The following is a 20,275-nucleotide window of genomic DNA, read 5'->3' as shown; positions in this document are numbered from 1 at the left end:
ATCTGTTTGCTTGCTATTGACTTATGGAAAATCAAAACTGCAGCCAAATAAAACTCTTGGGCACGAAACCTGAAGTTTGCTGCAGAACGCAACGCAACTGTGACATCTGTGGAGCGCACATGCTGGAGAAGCGAGGATGCTGGGGACAGTATGTGCCTGCCATCTAATGTCTTTGGCTAGACTAATTACAGAACACAGAACCTTTGATTTAAAACGTTTCCACCTTGAAGGTGCAAGTTCTTTTACAATATACAGATGAGTAGAATTGCTGCTTTCCAGCACAACAGAGAAGGGAAGCTCTTATATAAGCATAAATAAAATTTCCAGGAAGGACCACATTCCTGACTAACTGACAGACTCCAAAGCTTCCCGATCAGACATTCTTTCAATACCACATGCAGAATAAAGGCAGGACGAAGGCAAGGAATTACTGCCAAGGGACTCTATAGGCTTAATTCAATTTTATCATAATCCAGAAATGCGAAGCTATATGGTTTCCAGATGTTTTTGACAGATGGTGTCACAGCATTAAGCATTCTACCAGTGCTTATCTGCTTTTAGTGACCAGTGTCAGATGCCAAACAAATCCTGTAAGGAAAGTCTAGAACATTACAAACACAACCAGCACCTCCTCTGGAACAGAACTTGGAAACAGTACAGAGGGAGGTACAGAAAACTACAACTACAAAACTGCATATTTTAACCAATATAGAAGAACTACACAGGTTCATCCTGTTTACGAAAATTAGAGAAATAAAACCTTTTAAAACACGTTGTATCTTTATAGTGCATGAATTTTAAAAATCCTGCTACTGAAATCTCAAATGCAATATTCTTTCACATGCACTTTCATTTATCATATCTACAAAATGCCAGTGAAAATTTTAAAGCTAATATAAAAATAATGAATACTGTTTGCCATAATATATTATAAACAATACAACATAATTATTCTGATGAATCCAGTAAATTGAAGGATTGCAAACCAACTTACAACAATCTCATGAAAAACTCAAACACTTGTAAGAGTTCAAACATAATCCCTCAAAATTTCACGTGGTCAAAATACGTCACTATAAGCATACATACAGAAAGGTAATTACTTTTCTCCAAGGAAGTTACTCGTACTAACAGAGTTAAAGTGATAATGCTTGGGTTAAATGAGATGGAATTTCTCAAGCTTATATAGCAAATAAGTATCTCTATATTCCACAGAGATACCTACAGTCTTGCTATATAGGAGTTGTAAGTCATAGCTGTCAATGTGCAAGTGAAAATATGCAGCATGTAAGAGAATCCAGTGCTACAAATGGAACCCTGACAATATAGCAGAGAACTAAAAAACTCTTCTAGGACAGATATTCCTGCCCTACCAGTGACAGCAAAAAAATGAGCGGCTCCTGGTTCTGTGCTGGGCTGTGCACTCTTCTGAAGTAGCTTGCATACTATGAGTAACAAATAAAACAATTTCTCAATACTTGTAAGTGGGAATATCTTTCTTTCCACCACAAAGAATTTTCTTTGGTGTTCAATCTTTCTGCTACAGAGAAATTTCCAAAAGATCACTTAGACTGGAGCAGATCCTGTTGAGTTCAATGGAAAGACTCTCCTGTTGACTCCAGAGGGCTTTGTACGTAAGTGAACAAAGAGCTTTTCTGCACTTTCTACTCCAAAGTTAACCACTTCCTCATTAGTTAGAGCCAGCTGCGTCATTTGAAACGTATCCTTTGGGTATAAGAGTTCATGGTGTACAGTAGCACCAGGGAATAAAGTTGAAAACCATAACAACAAAATATATAAATAGATAAGATCTCTTTATAGAGAACCTGGTTTTCTTCCTCCAGTCCCTCAGACCACAGCACAGTGCTCTGCAAAAGTCATGCGATTACAGATTATGCAAGTCCTCTGGGCTGTAATCTGCTATCAAATACACATTTAAAACGGAAAACATAGAGCTCAAAGACTTTAAATGCATACCCATTAGAAAAAGCTGGTTTTGTGCAAAAGTCAGAGAATTAACCTGGAGCATTTTGCTGTAGACCCAACAATTTGAAAAACAAACAAAACCACACACTCACAAAAGCTAAACAAAAAAACCCTCACCACAGTCTAAAAATACAGTTAAAAAGATATCATTGCTTCCTTTCCCGCTACCCCATGGCCTTCTACTACCCACACAACAAACTCTCAACAAGTCATTGGTTCAAACTGAGAGGGAGGAAGTGGTTGCTGTAGCAATGGCAACCCAATGAACGCTCTTTGTCTAATACATTTTTTATTTTTTATAGCACGCAGAAAGATCAGACAGCAAGAACATAAACTTGTGGCACGCCAACATAGCTTGACCTTCCTCTAGTTTGTCATCTGCTTGTTTGATAAACTTAGTACTTTTCATACAAATAAAGAATTCAGAAAAGTTTATAGAATTCTTTGACATATGCTATGTGGCTGTAAATTATTCCTCAAGAAACACAAAAAGGTACAATTAAGGAAAAGGATGGAAGAAAAGATTAAAACACGAATGAATCTCACTAAAAATGTCCATGCCCAAACTGGTCTCACAGTCAGTCAGTAATCAAATTTTAGTCTAACATACCTTTAAATGCATGTGGTTCAGACAAACATTCATAACAGTACATAACAGTATTACTGTTAAGTTCAAACATTGCTTTTATACTGTTTTAGATGGTTTCTACTATTTCTACAGGCATGTGACACTGAAGCATTTTTATGAAAGAATTTTTTATTCTGAACACCTAATGAACTATCAGTTATGTTAACCAGATAATGCTAAACTTTAACGTGCATACTCAGTGCTTTATTCTACAGCTCAAAGGCTAGGCAAAACCATAGTGAACAATTTCCCGTCTAAGAAATGTAAAAGTGCTCTAGTGCACTGTTTCTCAGATTTGTTTTCACATAACTCTCTTCCATGCTTAAAAACTTCTGGGGTGGGAAGGGAGGGGATGTCACACTACCTACTAGCTGTTCCCAAAACAGGGAAAACTCCGGAATGTGGTATTTTAAGCAGGGCCTGGAGCTTGTCTAGGAATATTTAGGTAGGTAGTTCAGAGCACAGTTTTAATGGGAGCTCATGGCAAACTGCTACTGCAGGATCCACACTGTCACTTTCCAGCCACTCGTTAATCCTTATAATACCCCATTCTTCCCTCTCTCACATTCACTGCATAGAATGAATACATACAAGGAACGTTAATGGTTAATTATCCAACTTTGAAACCTAAATTCTCTATTTGTCTTTTTTGTTGTTGTTTTGCCTTGTGCTCGGTGTAGACTGCACAAACCTCCTGAGAAGCAGATAACCATCTGGGCAGGCAGCGCGCTCTGAATTCCTCGCTGCCATGGCTGAACTGCTATCCAGCACTTCAGACAGACAAATTAAAGATACACAGTGTCACAGCAGGGTTCTTCAGGCCGCATCTTCCCTGATCATCAGGATCTGATATACCTGCTTCCCAATCTTGGATTATCAAAGCCAGTCCCTGCCACCGCAGACAACCAGGCTAAACAGCACTTCTTGAATCTTTTCTTCTACCCAGGCTGCACACAATTAGTTAAAAACAAATAAATTAATGCATAAAATTCTACTCTCTGATTGAAAGGCTGGTAATGAGAAATTTGCTGTCTTAAGTGGTCACAACTGTCAGTGAGAGTCAGCTATCAGTTTGGCTCTGTGGGAAGCTTGCAGTGTTACTTCTGTTGGAGCCAAATGGTCGTCTTGCTGTGAGCACAAATGCTGACAAGTAGGGCAATATGTGGGAAGAAATCTGGCAGTTCCAGTGGGATGCATGCATGCGTACAAGCAGTTATGGCTTTACATACTGAAAGTGTATGCTCTGGTTGACTATACTAAACCCGTCATGTGCCTGTTCTCTTATCATGATTCTGAATAGCTCAAAAGCTACCTGATATAATCTGGACGTCCAAACAACTCACTTCAAATGAACAGCTAATATACATAAATGAAGTTACTTTATAAAGAAAAAGTACCCCAGGTATTACAATAAAATAGGATAGATAGTGCAGTGTCTTGAAAATAATATTTAATGCCAAAAGGGGAAAAATTTAAATTAAAAAAATTGATCACGACTTATTTCTTTAAATTGCACAATCAGTAAATACTGTTTAAAAAATATTTAAGATGTCTGAAGTGAAGCCTGAACACAGAAGAGGACTTAGTGTTGCAAAACAAAGTTCATTTAGGGAAAGATGCAAGACTGCATTCAAGACTGCTGGATGACAATACAGTGTTTTCATGTAATTTTCCCATGGCACTTAGTGATATTAAAACTACAGAGTCTGGGAAGCATGACTGATTATTGCTTTATTTTCTTGTTCTTTCAATAATTTCTAACATACAAATGCGTAATGACCATCAACATAGAATACAAAAGCTTAGATCTGACAACCAAATAAGCCTGCCAAAAGGGCAGTGTGCTTAACTCAATTTAATTTACTGAAGGGTCAGAGCTCTTTTACAACTCAGAGGATTCCCATCGCCTAGTTTTTTCTGAGTTATTGAGAACAAATAGAAGATTTGTATTACAGGACCTGAATTATAATGTGTGGAAGAGAGGAAATGAAGCCAGAGTTTCAGCCTTGGATTCGTCTTTGCTAGTTTTTCCTATATTACCTGGCTATACTGCCTTAATGAACACAAGAGAATTCCACATATAGTAAATGTGTGTCACACAGTTCCCTCCCATTCGTACAAATCTGGCAGATCCAGCTCTCCTATCAGTCTTCCACCTTCCTTGACTTCTTTATGTACCAAATATGGTAGAGAGAAAAAGGATGACTACACAGTATTATAGATCTGATGGCCTCTTGGCCATTTAGAAAATCTATGAAACTTCCTGAGCTGCACTGGCAACAGGACAAGGTTCAGAATCCACCAGTTGCGGCTGATTCCCTGAAGATCACTTCATTTTCTGTGCCAGAGCTGACACAAATTGGGGAACCAAGCTTTCTGTACACTGCTTTAATTTGGTAAGGCTGTTTTCTTAAAAAGACCTTATGTTTTTCCTATAAGTCATAACATACGCTACAGAGAGACACAATGTACTCTTCTATAGCAGAAGGTTTGAATTGGACATTTGCTACTTACACTGTTATTCTAGTCCTTTACTCTGCCACAAAGCCCTGACAACCCCAACTATTCGACAAATGACTTCCCTGTCACAAAAAGAGCCAGAACGATTAAAGATTCATTCATGTGAATAAAGGCCTATGAAGAATCAAGTTTCCTAATTTTTTTTTTTTTTTGACTTGTGGAAATGAAAGGATAATTCAGAATTTCATCACATCAGGAAGATAAAACCAGCATTGGTTTTCCACTTACTATTAAAGGTAATTGTACAGGGCTGAAATACTATACTATTCTTTGCCATTCTATTTTTAGAGTATCTTCTTTCCCTTTCTATCTATTGGTAAGATTTATATCACCAAACTATCAACCTTTACAAAATGGATGCTTTTATCTTTGCAGCTGAGGTGTTTGTGAAGTCAGTATGATGTGAAAGTTTTCTACATTATAGTACATTTACCACGTGATTAACTGGAAGATGTCACTGCGGCATTACTATTTCGTCTTCATGAAGACATACATTCAAGGCAACAACAGAGCACAATACACACTTTCTCAAGTATAGAATTGCAAGCAATCCCAAAGGAAAACTTGCAGAGATGTGCTTGCCTCTCCGCTCATCCGCAGATCAAATGTTTCATTAAAGCCATCTGACTGACTTTTCTCCTTCCAGTGACATCAGAAAGAAAAAGTGACAGTAAATGAATTCTCAGGCTACCATTGGATATTGGCTTCAAAATAATTTTCTAGATGTCACAACAACCTCGTGGAAATTCCTAAAATTGCAATTGCCCTGCAACAATACAAAACCGTGAACAAAAATGTTACATTGTATCCTTTCAGAAATACACTAAAACATAGAAGAAATTACTCTTAGCTTCTCAGAGAACACCATTAGCTTAAAGATCTGTATGAATAGCTATTAAGCAAGAAGTTCAAAGATGTGGAACAACCGTACATTGTCTTGAAGTGAAAGATTAGATGTCTTTTGAGAATGTTATATGAAAAGGATGCTGAAAGAAGATGAGATTTAAGGGCTAGGAACTAATTCATCTATGAAACAACATGAAAATAAAAAATAATATAGACATTTACTGCAGTGTGAGCTCAGCGTGGGCTAATTTGTTTGGCTGAGGTGCACTGTGCTACCATGACTCGATTGTTTCCGACACCCAGGCTAACACTTGCAGCTAATCCAGGTGTAGATAACAGACTGAAATATTGCACTCAGAAGTGTACCTACACTCTTAGCTCCTTAACTTTTGCTTTGACTTTTATTATTTTTTAGAACAAAATATAAAGCCAAATATAACTGAAGCCAAGTAACCATTCTCAGCTCCTACTGGTCTGCATTTGACTTGAAGACACTCACTCTCTTGATGAATCTGGCCTAAAATATCATAAGCAGCTGGCAGTTTCACTGCTCTGACAATAATTCCAATGAAGCCGGTTTAGTGAATGTGTTGTGTATTTACTAGCTGTACTGTTTATACTGCTAGCAACCATGTTGATACTGTAGCAGGCCATTGCCAGTTAAGTAAAACACGAGTTGATGTTACCATCAACTATTTATTTTAACATTGGCATAGGCAGCATATTGTGGAAATAAGTAGCAGTATTTTTCTGTTAACAGAATTGTATTTAAAATGTATGCCATCAGTAATAGTACTATGAAAATGAACCACTTACATCGAAGAGATACCTAAAAGTATAAGCAGAGAAAGTAACAGGTTGCCTATCATTAAGCTTGCTCACAACTCCCATTAAAAGAGATTGTTCTCTTGTTTGTAACAACTCTGCTAAATTTTAGTTGCATGGATGTTTTACTGTGTCTACTTTAGGCTCAGAAAGCTGCAATCAAAATGGCTCAGGAATGTTTCAGTTGCTGGTAAGAATAATAGTAATTCTTAAATAAAAAAGATTCAATGTATTAAAAATAAATGTTATATTTTTTTTTCCTTTGGATGGTTCTCATGCCTTGAGCGGTCTAGGAAAGGGACTTGAAATTCAACAGACATAGTATTTGCATAAAATACCTGTCTTATGCTGTTCACATGAAAATCTCTTCATATTTAGCACCTTGGCTAAATATAAACCTTTAAATTTAAGTCTTTGAAAATACAGTTCCATATTCTCAACAGAAGCTTTATAGAGCTTTCCAGATGAATTATCGAAATATTATGTGCTTACTGCATACTCTCAAGCCTCTCACAGATCCTACTATATATAGGATATAAGTTTTCCTTGTATATTATCACATATTTTTCTGTTGCTTATTGTCCTTTGCTTATTCCCTTCTACCATATGTGATCATGTACCTTTTAAATGATTACTTTATCCATTACCCTCTAATATCTTGGAAATCGTGCAGTGCATCTCAAAGTTCCAACACTGAAGATAGAGACAGCTGCTCACATGAGGCCATATAGTCAAGCTTTTTTTTTCCCTCAGAACCTTTTAAAAGCCCCCAAAATAATTACAAACAAAAGCTATGCTTAAGGAAATCTTCTCAAGCTTGTAAAGCCAGGCACTCAAGAGTCATGGAAAAGTGATGGATGCCCTATTGGATATTAATGCACTTGTGTACATAAACACTATGGCACAATTAAATAATCATGTGCCATTTTTTCCTCCCTATTCAAGGTAGTCACATACGAATGTAGATGATTTTACATAGGGCTTCAGCTCCATTTGCTGAAGAGCTGAAAAACATACTGGGAAAGGAAAACTGTGCCAGCTCAAGGTCATACGAATTGAAGAATCCACATCAGCTCATATCCTCTGGGCATCACCAGCACAACAGTACTCAGTTGTGATGCACAAGGATGAGAAATTACAGAAATTAAAAAAAATCTAGGTAACACAAGGCAAATCGCTTAAACCCAAACTGTTCACAAGCAATTGCTATTTCCTTGTTCCTCATCATCTACATACCCTACTTAACACGAGATCTGCTTCAAAGAAATGCTAAATATTTACCAGATAGCTGAAGTCAATGAGTACTGTGTTTTAAATGGGCTATATAATTCCATTCTGAAAAATAAGGTTCCAAATATTAAATACTCAAAATAAGTGAATATTTTCAACTATCATGTCTAATACAGATGTCTGTCATCTGTAAAATTAAAAAAATTGTTCATTTTACAGAAGTGTAATGAAAATAAATTGATTAATGTTTAGTAAAACATTCAGACATTTTAATGATAAACATCACTTAAAACCATGATAGACATTGGTTCCAACTTTGGAGATGGGTGATAAGTTACTGAAAAAGAAGACAAAAAAATATATAATGAAGAAGTGATGTTCACTTGAGCACCACCCAGCCTTTCCAGGAACCAGTTTTATGGAAAATATATTCAATAAACAGGCAAACCAAAACTGTACAGGCAGTGTTAATTCTGGCACTTCCTAATTCTAAGTGCTTGTCCATGAACCCTTAAATAATGATTTTTAAACCAGTCTATGTTGATAAAAAGCAAAATTATAATTTTGTTGCTGTTACGGAATCTATGAAAAAGGGTATAGGCTACTGAAATCTTTGTAGACAGGTTGCAGATGAAGTGGGTTTGAACTCAAGAGTGGCAACTTGCAGATGTACTTTTTCCTGCTTGTGCGGCTTTATTTTTTTCTTTTTTGTGGTTAAATAAAAGTGTCCAACTTTCAATTCTTATCTTTTTGATGTGTTATATTCATGCTACAGGAAACAAACATCAGCATTTTGACTCTGGGTTTTTTTTCCTGAAAACAAGACATTAATACAGAGGAAGCAACAGCAAAACTTCACGTTTTAAACTGGAGAAGCAGCAAAATTCATTTTGAAAGCTTCTTCGTTCAAGGCTGAAAGCCTTTGTACAGAACTTCATCCCGGAGTGATATTTTCAGCTGTAATATAGGGGTTTGTAATGGAAATGCTGACAGGCCCATAATTATGGAAGCAGTAGCGGGCACCACTATAATAGTATATCAGATAGGCATACTACTTAAATTCGATACAAGGTATCAAAAGATGTTCGTGTCTGTCCTCATTAAAGCAGCACTTAAAATTCCTTTTAACCTCCACGACTCAAACTATTAATTTGACGTTCAGAAGGACATATACACTGGTACTAAACTAATACTTGCAATGAATACACCCTCTTTAGTACTTCAGACTGAATTGGTGGATCATCCTAAAAGTCTAAGATAATAAAAACTGAAAAGAAAAAAAAAAAAAAAGAATAAAACCATTTTATTTTACAGGACAAACTGAAGCCATGTAAATTAACATAAAAATGACACATTAGTTCCCGTGTTCTATACCATTCTAGAGCTTCTTTTTATAGCTGAATATACAATGATTTATCTGTGATGCAATTACACTTTTGAATATTGGAGGGCGGGAGGGAAGTTTTGATCATCTCTGTTCACTGGATCTTGTTTGACAGTCAGCTCTATATATTAGTATGAAATTCTTGATGCCTGTACAAATTCCATGCATGCACAGAAAAGAAGATCAAGCCTGAAGATCCTGGAGGGTAGCTGCTTGAATATGTTTATAGCCTATATAGATTTTAATTTTACATTGTTAATACCACCAAAAACATTCAATAAATTTGTAGCACTATTATAATATGCATAGTATGTTCTATTACTGTAATATATAAATTCTGAATTTTCACCTGTGAGTTGTACGCTGTAATAATGTTCTTTTTTTTTCCTCAAAACATGCAAAAATACCATCAGGAGGTTACCTCTGAGTTATTTCCAACCATATACTCTATTTCATGACTCCAACAGACTCAATTCTGTTTCCTTCCCTGCATTAAGGTGCTTGAAAACAATAGAAAAAGTGAATTTACCTTTCCATTATCTAGCCAAATGTGATAATAAATTTTTGGAGGCTAAGTTCTCCTGAACAAGCCTTTTTTCATGCATTAAAAATTAAAAAAAAAAAAAAAAAAGTATGTGGTATATTGTGTACAAATGTAGGTATACAGCTCTTATCAGGTAGGGGAAATAACAAACGTCACATTCCACAGAAGCTTGCCTCACTGGAAATGGGATTGATGGTGTTTTTGATGAGTAGGTAGAGAAAGAAAACATCTCGCTGAACAGAAAGTACTTTCCCATGGAAAGCTGCAATAGTACTATTTTGAGTAATGCCCTATTTAAACACAGGGACACCCTCACTCTGTCACTCACACAAATGTGATTTGCATGTTTTGGTGGCTTGCAATTCTGTCTCAGACTACAGTAACACCTTATAAAAGATGATTCAGAAGATTATTACATTTGCATATTTTCGCCATTACTGACAGTGAAGGCTTCCACGGGTCACCAGTTTCAGGACTACAGCCATAACAAGAGACCACGATCAGCAAAACAAAAAGGTCCCAACATCTACTGTTGTCATTCCTGTTTGAATGTGGAGCACAACTGAGACTGCTAGGATTCCTGCACTTCTGGTCATGGGATGCTTTAATCTTCTTGTGAGGAAAACAGGTTTCCGTCTGAAAAGGACAGGTTTTAAGATGTTATATCAACAGAGGAAAATTAAAGCACCCAAGTTCCAGAACAGAGGTCCACATGAAGAATTTTTTTACTATTAACTCACTTGCTAAAGAAGATGAGGCAGTAAAGTGACAAGTGCCAGGAAAGAAAAATGTATTAGCGCTTACCAAGCCAGGCTCATCTCTCTTAGAAATCTACTGAGCAGAAAAAACTTTGCTTCATCTTGTGCCATTTTGCCCATATTATATATCATTTATCAAGTCATCTGTTCCACAATTTTATTAAAAGTCCCCAGGAAACAGACTGAAAAATCTAACATAGTTTGGTCCTTTGACAGAACAGACTTAAAGAACACATAAATGTGAATGTCATATACATATGCAAAAATGACTTGTAGTACTTTGTGGGAGTGTAAGACAAAGAGCACTTGCTTGAATCATGAAACCAGGTGTGATTTTTTTTTCTGGCATCATGTTATACAAATAGTAACAGGGAAGAAAATATAAGTATATGCAACCTAAATGTATACCTTCTTATGCTCTGTTCAAATGCTGGTCAGCTGTTATGCTGCCATCAGCATTTGATCATGTGCTTTAATTTTTCCTGATCCTGCTGTCTTTCTGAGCATTATACCCAACTGATGTACCTCCTATGTAAGTGTGAAAGATGGAAATATGTCAGAGAAAGTTTTGCAGTGATGTATTTGCTGTTCCAAGGGCAAAAAATCTTTCCATGACAGCAGTTGGTAGTCCACAGAAATACTACTTCATTTTTTACTTTAGATCTTACCTTAGAAAAATTATTTTCAGGTTAGTACCTTCTTACTACAAAACTACCCGTCTTAATTATCAATTTCAATATAGTTGGTATTAACTTTGTCCATTGATTACATTGCAAACTGTTTTACTGTATTGTTACAATGCAAAGACACCACAACTGAGGTGAATCTTTAATTCAAAATTCACAAGCCTGCAGACATATCCTTATTTCCCACCGATAGATAAATTACTAGATTTTCTTCCACTTTACCTAAAGCCAATGGAGTTCTACAGAGTGCAGTTCAGCACAGAATTTGGCTTGTATTTCATACACAGCTCTTCATTCCATGAATTCTCTCTTAGGATTGTATTTTTGCATTCTTAATGTCAAAGAAGGGAAACTCCCACTGACTTCACTGTGAGTAGAAGTGGACCTGAGAAGGGCACTAATCTTGCTTATCAGCATACTATAGGAATGCTGTCAATTAATTACAACCATATCAAATGCTTGGCTGCAGAGAGCGTACATGGTGTGCTTTTCACTTACTGATTTACAGTCAGTGGGAGGAGGTTATAGCAAAAGTGTAAGAACAAATCAAAGTTAAACATGGACATGGAAATTTATCTCTGTTTTCAAGACTGCCAATTCTGTGTGCATTGGGCATGAACTAGGACTGTGGTGATGAAAAGACAGCAGAACAATGTTTGCTACTGGCAATGACAAAGCCTGGATAAACAAAAGAACCATGCCTCAGAACACAGTATCCTATTAGTTTAAATGATATGCATCCTGCAAGAGCTAGTATCTAAAATAAAGCAAATGTTAATTCCTTTCAGAGATAAAACGATCAGAAGAATACTCAGCTCCAAATGGAAACTAAGGAACATGGCATGCTGCCAACCAGCACTTGGCAAAACAACTTATAATATAATATGGAAATACTGTTGCACACCACTAACAAATATTTCTTGCCAAAAATATTAATAAACTCCCTGAAATCCCAATTGTTAGCATGATTGTTACCTGATTCTCTTTAAGAAGCAGTCACCAGTCAATGATTTCAATAAATATTAAAAAAAAAGTCATCAAAAATGCTCTACCAAAGTTTTGTGCTTAAATGCAATAAAGAAGGTAGCCATGCTAAAAAAAAAATAAAAAAAAAAAAAATCAGCTAGTACTCTAATTGGAATTCAGTCTCTTTGCACTTACAATTAATTCAATATATTGTGCTGGCATTAAATTAAAATTCTATACTTTCACCAAGTAGGACAGGAGCTGTATTAACTTGCTTTTCTTATGCATTTCTTTTGCTATCATCAATTCAAAGTATTGAACAGAAAACGAAAAGTGTAGGAGAGTGATTCCTATTACTCTAGAAAAAAAAAAATGTGACTAGCACAGCTTGGATGCATAAATATAGACGGAAAAGTTAACACAGCTTTAGCGAAGAGAAGTCGTGTCTTTGTCTCCGAAGGGGTCAACAAGCGTGCAGACAAAGGAGACCTAGCTGATATGGGCCAATTCAATATCAAAAGCCCATTTTGCCAAGGTCACACCCCAGATGCTTTAAAAGAAATGACTTTGCCATGAGATATTTATCCTTACATGGATAAATAATTGTTTAAAAGATACATTTAAAAAGTAAAATAAATAGACAAGTAATTTTTATCACTCGAGAGGACACCAATGAAGTCCCAGAGGAATTTGTGCCAGGTCTTACAGTGTTCAACATACTCATTAACGATTGTAGCATACTCATCCACAACTTATTAAAAAAAAATCCCCAATGAACAATATATAAAAAGAACAAGTGATAACTTGAACCCAACAAGGATGGAAAGCTACATTTTTGTAATTAACCTCCTACAAAAAGGATTTAAAAGAGGGAGTGGGAGGCATATTATAGAGAGCACGAAGAGAAAAAAAGGAGAGAACATAGAGCAGAGGGGATACAGAGTTACAGTGAGCACTTGCAGCCTGTAACACTTAAGAGAGCAACTCTTGATTTGCTGAAAAGCTGAGTAACTTTATCTCCTTGACCTTAGTGGCAATGAACATCTGGAACACCAGCTTAGAATTCTTTAGCCACGGGATCACCCTCAGCACATGACAGATGGAAGAATTCAGGCATGAAAATTTAGGCTTCACCATGGTCTTCTACAGACAGAGGAACCAAACAGCCCCCAGTTTACCACTAGTCAGTCCATATCGTGCAGCTACTGTTACTGCTTCTACTTACAAAAACATATAAATGTACTACTAGGGACACAAGACTTAACAGTGTGAAATTACAAAGAAACATCTCAAAAGATCTACTCAGAGGAAACAAGACCTACCCATATTACCAGTGCATGGTTCCTTAGGAATTCACTATACGAGCCTTCAATCATGGGCTAGTTATTTCTCATTCTTATGAAAATGCCATCCTACCTTAAGGTAATGATTAATTTGTAAAGTTGTTTACAGACTCCCTGAAAGGCATCCCATACTTAGTATGTTAGAATGGCTTTATGTCACACACAAGTCTTTGCATTTTCATGACTCCCCAATGTGAGCCTCCTCAGCAACTCCATTAGACAGATAAACTGAAACACTGGTTTTCATCAAGAAATGATTCACAGAAGGAGTTTATATATTTTTTGGAGTTTATCAAAAAATGCTAAAGGTTTAACAGAAACAAACCCAGTAACTCTTCACTTCATCAGTTATGAACCTTTCATCTCATCAGTATAAATGCAAAATATGAAGAAATATTTGATATTTGAAATCTAAGAAAAATAGTTTTAAACTAGTATCAATATGCAGGTATAGGAAATGGTTAAAAAAAACACTCTACTGATGCTCCAAAACTTTGATAATATAATTTTTCTTTCCCTGTTTTCTAGAATATCATGAGCAGATAAAGTGCACTAATTTGCTATGGAAAGGACACAAGGGATCAAACCTTCAGCTGATTTACTGAGGATAACTTGACATGTCAACTTGCAAAGTTTACTGTGCCTCCAAAACTGTATATGTTTACATCTGACATATGCAAATAATTTGCACACATGAATCACCAAGCTGATGAACTGTTATGTAGATGGAATTGAGTGAAACTCCTTTTTTCTTTGAAACTCTTGATTGGAAGGTGTCAGAAGTGCAAAAGAAAAACAAGAGTTTGCAAAATAAGAAAGGCAAAAATGTACCCCAACACCTCTAATTATTTTTATGTCAGTGACTACAGGACAAAATATTTAAAGAATGGCAAAGCTTTCCTTAAGCAGCTAGTCTATTTCTTTTCCTACATAGCTTTCTCATATTTCCAGATGAAAAAAAATGGAAAATACTTTTAACGGTCACCTGATGGAGCAAGTGAATTCTGTCTATTGCTATACCACCTTATTATTTATTAAATTCCTTTCTCTGAAAAATGCCTTCTGTATACATGCTTGTTCCTTTTTCACTTATTTTCTTTTAGCTGACAAAATGGGTTAAAATCTTGTTTTAGACCAAGAGTCACAGAGCATTTGCACTGCGCTAACCTGGAGTTAAGCAGCAAGATACCGGAGAAATGAGTACTTGGGGTGGGAGGGAGAGGGTATCAGGAATCACCTATCAACACTCACATCAAAATTCATGCTACAATTGCACGCAGAGAATTGTGACTGTTAAGAATGAATATTACTAGATAACTGTTTAAGAAAAGCACGGAATAACCAGATATAAACTCAACAAAATGAAGGCTAGTAGAGCACAATGGCAAATCTTTCACAAACATCAAGACAAAATTCTGATCTGTAGCTGATGAAGACTTTGCTAAAACACCATTCTGACACAAGACACTTAGAAATGCTAGTTATTTTGCAAGTCAATAGTCTATTTTAGATGAGATTTAGGCAGCTCCAGGGTACCACAGGTTTTAGCAAGGATTCTGTGACTTTCAGACTCCGTCCCAGCACCAAAAGAAAGCAGAGGTCCTACCTCTACAAAAAGACCAGGCGACGGGCCAAGGATAACTCAGCAGGACCAGTAAAAACCCAAGCTTGACAGGGAAATTCTGTTTCGATGCATGGATCTATGACACAATTCTTAACAGACATGATCTACTAATCTATATTAATTGCCTTCAGTACTGCATTTTTTATTTCATTTGATCAAAAACATTTTGCAAACTCAATGCTTTTTTTTTTTCTCTGAACTCACCATTCTTGTCAAAAGTTTGGATTGGCTAGCTGAGTTTTCTTCTTTCCTTACCATTAAATATGCATGAATACTTCAAAGACTAATGCTTTACTGCACACTTACTGTTACATGGAAGTTCGTTAGTGGCCCTAGGGAATGTCCTCAGCTTTTCTGTAACAATAAAGTCAATCAACTCCTACCTATAAGGTAAGCCTAGAAAGCTAAAGTAGCTCACTTAATTTGCAAGTCTAACTTCCAAAATTGTTTACATGTGGAAAAGACCGACAAAGATGTTAAGTATAACAACCTGTGGAAAGGAATGCAATTGCTAGAAGCTTGTAAAAGGCTTTAAGACGTAAACTGACTGTTGGTCTTGTGTATATGGGAAGTGATACTGGTTTAAATAACAACATTTCAAGCCAATGTAAACCAGCTTAAAATCAAAATATGACAAATCATACCACCTTCTGAACCACTTTTTTTTTTTTTTTTGCTTTGCTTTATTCTTTGGGTAAAATGCAAAAGAAAAACTGAGGAACAACCTTGAACTGAGTTCAAGAGAAAATCTATGTATGCACACATGTCCTGCTGATGAAAATTAATTTTATATCCTACAGCTATATGAAAAATTGGAGGACCCAATTAGCCTTTGGTTGATACAAAACTTGAGAAAATACAGAAGTCTGACAGCTACTTCTAAAAAAATCACAAAAATCCTCAACAGGAGACTGCTGTGCAGAACTCATGCAAGAATCTCTACTCTGCACTTTACTGTTCACACAATCACACCAATTAGGTATCTTTTGTATGGTTCTATTAAAATGTATTTTACAGATGCCTTTGATAATAACCATACTATCCTGACTGAAGTGTTCATACTCGGTTACTTAATACTCTTGGGCATATGACTTTTCACAGTAAGTAGAGAGTGTGAAACAATACTGCTATTTAGAATTATTTCATTTTCACATTTTAGAATATTTCTGAGAGAAAAATCTACAGTCCTTTTTTTTCCCTGCCTACGTATTTAGGAGAATTTAGGATAATATCCATATGTTTCTGTCCTTTTACCTGAAAATGAAAAAAATAGTCACATATAAATATATATTAATATATGATATGATTTATGCATTATATATTTTTATACATTATATATAGAACATTTAACTGATTTTATGGGAGTTGACAAAATTTAATCAAAAGCTATTCTTACATTTGTGAGGGGGGGATGGTTTGAACAGTTTTGCCAATAGGATGTGTGTTGCCAACACCAGGAAGGTGGGTGTAAGCTGCCGTCAAACTAAGCCACATAATATTAATCTAGGGCAGACCTCAAAACAAATATGCGATTCCTTACAGTGGACAACTGAAGGATATTAGGAAATGAGATGAGGCGAGAAGGCTAATATGAGAAAATCACAAGGAAATAGCAATCACTGTTCCTCAAATGCTCTTAAGGAAGTAAGAGATTTATCCAGACTATGGTCCCCAGAAGAAGGATGAGATACAGACCTTCCCCCCTGCACCAGAGCATCTCCTTTCCTCCCGCGGAAGAACACTTGCTCTGTCAGAAGTGGAAGATACTCATTGATTGCCAGTGACATTCCTTGGACAGTCACAAGACAAATCAGTCATGTTGTTTACTCTAGTTCTGGCCGCTAAAGACAAATTGGCATGTCTGAAAATGTCTTAGCGAAAAGGCAGGGTTAGAGGTATCCACATTTAACTTGTATTATGCTTGCAGCATGATTAAATAAAAACATAACCACCTGTTACACTTATTTCAGTGGGAGTATCTATTTTCAATTATAGCATTTACTATCCACCCTCAAGTATGGCAAGTAACACCATGGTAACATAAACACAGTCGTGGCTGCTTGAGAAAGTTAAAGTATAAATAGCAATGTATAGCCCATGAGGTCCTGGAAATAAACTAACTAATCCATAGGCATTTGTTACTATGACATAACATTTCCACTAAAGTGTTGTTCGCCTTATCTCAAACCCACTCAGAACAGATTTAGAAGTTCGGCATCACTTGACTCTGAGTGAGTTCACGTTCAGACGTGAAAAAAGCAGAGACAGTGGAGAGAATAAACTATAGCAAAACAGTGGAAAATGAATTAACAACACCCCCTTCCCCCCAGTAGGCTTTATTCTGCTTCCATTGAAGTTAATAGGGAGAAGAAAAAAAAAAAAAAAATCTATCCCAAATGCATAAGAGTCCCCTTAATATATGGAAATATGTTTTTGTACTAAATCATTCCTGGGGGGAGGAAGCAAAATAAACTAAAAAACTTGGGCTTAACTGAGTAGCAAACACTTTGGAAATGCAAACTTAGCAACCCTCTAAATCGTTTGAGAGATTTCGGAACTCAGTGCTCTCTCTAGCTTCAATCTGGGTGCAAAGATCCATGGTAACTGACGGAATACCAAGATCCAAGCCTGAGCTTAGTACTCTGAAGGGAGCTGAATTATCAATTGTTTTAGTCTGCTGTATAGTTCCTTATTCTCTGCAAGACTGAGGCAGAGCAAGAGCAGCAGGCTGTTGTTCTGAGCAGCAGATTTTTGCCAGCTGGCCGGACGCCTGCTGTGGTTGGCTAGGCTTCCTTATTTGGGAGTATGACCAAGGGCTCAAAAATGGGAGAAAGAAAATAGAATCAGGAGTTTCTGCAAAGTTAGGACTGAAAATTGAGAGCACAGAGGTTACTGCCAAGGTTTGCGGTGTGAGGACGGCAATCATTTAATTCTGCGTAGGCTCAAAGACACTACCATAGGTTTGACACAAATCCAGGGCCTTAGTCTAACCGTGTGAAAACGTCTTTTAGGTTAGGCAAGAATGCTAAAGATTTAGAGACGTCAGCTTGGTTTCTTTCTTATTAAGAACAACAGATTTGAGAAATTTACATTTTCTTTTAGTTTACAGCCATTGGTTAAAGTCTACTTTTGATTGGAGTGATAGAAATCTGGAATGGATCTACTGAGATCAATGGAATTATTTCAGATTTACACCATCCAACTAAAATGGAATTTAAATTCTCAACATTTCTATTCTAAAAATATGCTGTGTTTTGTCATACATATTTGGTGAAATCTTGGCCTCTCTGACATCAGCAACAGAACTCACTGGTATTGCTATGGTCTAAATTCCACTGAATTATTTTCCTTTCACACAGAGTGAAGCAAAACAACAGCTAATCCACTGAAGTAAGACTTAAATAAATTTTATATCAAGTCTATGTGGTAAAAGAAGCGGGCAGGTTACTTAAGACTGTAATCATGTGTTCGTTTCATATGTTTCATTTGGCTTAATTCAAGCCACTACGCAATTAATTTATTCAATGAAAATATTACTTAAAGGTGAGCTAATTTGCAATTTCAAAGAAAACATGACAAAATCAGATAAATAGCTGGATAAATTTGTCAAGCATCTTTCAGAAAATAAGATTATACACACTAGGACCAGTATATTCAATGGGCCTAACAAGTGAGACTACTTAAAAAAATCTATGTATGACCAGGAGAAATACAAGCTTGGCATGCGTAAGAACTTCATGCTTATTAATAGAATTATCAACATCTTTATCATTCTGATATATACAATTTTTTGGTTCACAGTGGCCTTCAGTATTTTGGTAACCTTTCAAGTAACATGGTGATGCTAGCACAAAAGGTTATTTTTATATTTTTTTAATAACTTTTATATAAAATGAGAGCAAAAAGCTGAAAATATATTCAACAATGAGTTGTGTTTCTGACTGTCATCAGTGACTGATTGTTAATCAAGCAATTGAGCAGCAGTATGTGTTATACTGGAGTGTCATTATCACATAATTATTTTGCCATGCATTGTAATAATATTTTTACTGGAAAAAAATAAACCTAGTCATTAATTGGGCAACACATTAAACCTAATATGACATTTAGTGTGATGAAATGAAAAATAAGGCATACTCAGCATGCTCACAGAAAACAATTCCCACAGAGCTTAAGTATTCCTAAATCACTTAGGCAAGACTAATCTTAGAACAGACACGTAAAAACTCCTGAATAAAGACCACGATTTTTCTGGTCAGTGTATGAACAAGTCTTTTACTAAACCCAGTCTACAAACATTTATGCATGTGACTCATGACATGTGACTACTTGTGCTTTAAGTTAAGGATGTGTGCAAGTTAAGTATATGCAAAAGCTAGGAGTGTGCGTCGTAAAACCAGCTTTAGAACTGTACAAAAAAAGTACAAAACTAATAGAATCCAAAACTACTTCAGCATTTTCTGACCACAAACAGGAAAAATATGGAAGATACATATTTTTTTCCAAGAAAAGCCATTAAAATGTCGTTCCTACAATTTAGCACCCTGCATTATACTTTATAAAAATAAAAATAGTATTTTAATACATATCCAAGGATTCAAAATTGACTGATCACTTATAACCAAAATTGGAAAGAAACGATGAACTGAGAAGGAGATAAACAAGACTAAGGCTAGACTAAAAGCATTATATATAAACACAGGTTAGGTTCAAGTCTAGTTTCCCCCACCTACAGACTGCAAACCCATCTGTTAACCCAAATTGAAACCTAAATTACCTTTTCTTCACTCCTTTTTAAACCTAGTCAATAATCCTGGGGAGCACCTTTCTCCTTGCTTTTTTGACACACGCAGACATGGGTAATTTCACTTAAATATGTACACAATATGCCTACACAAAGTTCTTCAGGCTGCACTGAAGGGCTATCATAGTAAA

General features: G+C 36.1%; 1 protein-coding gene across 3 annotated transcripts in view; it reads right to left on the bottom strand.

Moving 5' to 3' along the window:
* PITPNC1 (phosphatidylinositol transfer protein cytoplasmic 1) overlaps positions 1 to 20,275 on the bottom strand; it is a 91,430-nt gene that overhangs the window by 59,305 nt on the left and 11,850 nt on the right. The window contains exon 1 of one of the 3 annotated variants that reach the window (XM_075770607.1): positions 13,696 to 13,769. The exons of the other annotated variants lie outside the window; for them this stretch is intronic. The gene's annotated coding sequence lies outside the window, so the exon portion shown is untranslated. Of the gene's footprint in view, positions 1 to 13,695; positions 13,770 to 20,275 lie in introns of those variants that run through there. 3 annotated transcript variants of the gene reach the window in all.

This window comes from Balearica regulorum, chromosome 18 (genome assembly GCF_011004875.1).
Source record: "Balearica regulorum gibbericeps isolate bBalReg1 chromosome 18, bBalReg1.pri, whole genome shotgun sequence".
In the NCBI taxonomy this organism is placed as follows: Eukaryota; Metazoa; Chordata; class Aves; order Gruiformes; family Gruidae; genus Balearica; species Balearica regulorum.
The sequence above is the reverse complement of the archived record's forward strand: the minus strand, read 5'-3'. Positions and strand labels throughout refer to the sequence as shown.